Here is a 2981-nt window from a genome sequence, read left to right as displayed (position 1 = left end):
TATATATATATATATATATATGTGTGTGTGTGTGTGTGTGTGTGTGTATGTTTGTATATACATGTAGTTGTAAGATTTGAACAAAGTGAAATATAAAAGAAAGGTGTATTAAATGCCTTTGTGTCAATTCATGTTGTTTGTCTCATAGGGTTGTCTTATTTTGGATGAGTGTCTTTGAAATCTATAATCATAGTTGCAATCAAAACCAACCAAATGGTAAAAATTATAGTGCAAAATTAAAATTGAAACGAATGATGATGACTTGACCACATGAGGTTTGAGTGTTTCTCAAATTTTGAAATAAGGTGACTTTCATTATCTCCCGTTGGCGGAAAGATTATAGTTTGGAAGAAGATGATGGATGTACAAAAGCGTGATGGATGCTTTGAAGTTTATAATCATAGTTGAAATCAAAACCATTCAATTGGTAAAATTATAGTGCAAAACGAATGCAAATGATACATATTTTTTTTCTTCTTAAAGTACTTATAATAACAAACGTAGTTTATGTGACATATTATTAAAGTGTTGACTTAATAACGTGCTTTCATTTGATTTTAGTATCCTCAAATCGTGATTTACGGTGTTGGGTATGACGTTATAAATATAAATACGATCCCGAGTTTCCAGACACATCGTACTTCCGCTCGGGTCAAGACTGTTACATTTTTTCTTAAATTGAGTTTTGACTGTGTGCGTGTGGTATTGAACACTAGTTACAATAAATTTATAGAATGTTTTTAGACATTTTAATATGGCTTTTAAAATAAAGCGTGCAATTTTTTTTTTCACATTTCATATATGAAAAATGACATTTTATTTGACGTCTTTTAGGATTTGTATTTTAAAAACACATGCGTTTATATGACATTTTAAAAAAATGTTTTTAGCGACTTCTTAGAACATTTTACAACTTATTGTAACACATTTATATAAGACATAATTTGTTTGGTATAACTGAATGACTTATAAGACCAAACAATTATACGCTCTATTAATAGAATTACATATATTTGTCTGGTAAAAATTGCCTAAAAATATTTTGTTTGATCATATAAAAATGTAAGGATACTGAACGACTTATACTTGAACGATGTTAGTGGTAAAAATCGAATTCAAAAGAAACTAAAACTATAATGACTAAAAATATATTAAAAAAAACTCATTGTATTAAAAATATTTTATTATTTTATCATAATGCTTATAAATCAAAATTTTTTTATTAAATTAATCAAATATATCTTTTTCTCTATTTATTTATTATTATTATTTTTTATACAACATCAAATATTTTAGTGAATCCAACTTGGATTCCAATTTTTACATGCATAATTTTATTATTTACATAAGCAACCACTTAATTATAAGTTAACAATGATTATAAATTAAACCATTTTCTTACATTAATAATTTCAATTGTTGTATTGAGTTGATTTCCCCATGTTGATATAAAGAATAAAGTTTGACAAAAGTTATAACTAGGAGTGCTCATGGGTTGAGTTGATCGGGTTGAAGACATTTTAACAACCCAACTCAATGCTTGCGGTTTGAAAAATCTTAACTCAACCCAAACAAAAGTGCAACCCAACCCAACCCAAACCGTACGGGTTGGCCGGGTTGATAATTTGGTACATAAAAAATTCTTCTAACCTTGAATATATTATTTCTCTACTCATAATTTCTTTTTCATCATCAACCATTTGATACAACTTATCAATATTTCTTACGTATATCACATTCAGTTAATTTTCTCAATTTACGTATATATGTTAACAGTTACTGAACATATATACGAATGAGTTATATAGAATGTGAATAGTTTGAAAAGATGTGTATATGAATAACGTACGTGATAATGTAATTATCTAGTGTGTATACTAATAGAAATTCAACAATCATATTAAATCCAATAAATAAATGGATATCGGGTTCATTGGGTTGGGTTGGGTTCAAATAATAGTAACCCAATATCAACCCAATACCTACGGTTTGAAAATTTTACAACTCGATTAGACATCGAGTTGCTTCGGGTTGAGTTATTTCGCGTTGGGTTGATCGCGTTGATCTGACTGGTCGGGTTTTTGAGCACCCCTAGTTATAACTATATAAGCAAAAGATGATGCATTGAAATTTAAAAGGTTTGGTTTCGTTTGGTTAAATTAAATTTTAGCCACCATCTTTATATATCTTTATCTATATAAAAGAAAAACCTTGGGGTATTGATGTGCTGCCATGAGAATTTAGTATTCTCAAATGATGAATTATGATTGAGTCGTAATTATCCCACATTGGTGAAGAATTGAAAGATTTAAGGAAAGTAAAGTGTATAAAAAAAGGTGGATTAGAATCCTTTGTATCAATTCACGATATTTGACTTATAAGATTGTCTTATTTTAGATGATCCTCTTTGAAATCTATAATCATGGTTGGAATAAAACCAACCAATTGGTAAAAATCATAGTGCAAAATTGAAAGTGAAACGAATGATGATGACTTGGCAACATGATGTTTGAGTGTTCCTTAAATCTTGAAATGAGGTTGACTTTCATCATCTCAGATTGATAGAAATATGATAGTTTGGAAGAAGATGATGAATGTATAAAAGCGTAATGGATGATTTGAAATCTATAACAAAGGTTGAGAATGAAACCAACCAATTGGTAAAACTAAGTGTAAAACACATAATTAAAATCTTTATCTTTATCTATATAAAAGGAAAACCTTGGGGTATTGAGGTGACACCATGTGAATTGAGTATTCTCAAATGGTGAATTGTGGTTGAGTTTTAGTTATCCCACATTGATGAAGAGTTGAAAGATTTGAACAAAGTGAAGTGTATAAAAAAGTGAATTAGATGTCTTTGTGTTAAATCATGGGGGCTGTCTCATAGGATTATCTTATTTTTTATGAGCTTCTTTGAAATCTATAATCATGATTGAGATTAAAACCAAACAAATGGTTATATATATATATATATATAT

Source organism: Cynara cardunculus (assembly GCF_001531365.2).
Source record: "Cynara cardunculus var. scolymus isolate 2C chromosome LG 13, CcrdV1, whole genome shotgun sequence".
NCBI classification, from domain to species: Eukaryota; Viridiplantae; Streptophyta; class Magnoliopsida; order Asterales; family Asteraceae; genus Cynara; species Cynara cardunculus.
The sequence above is the reverse complement of the archived record's forward strand: the minus strand, read 5'-3'. Positions refer to the sequence as shown.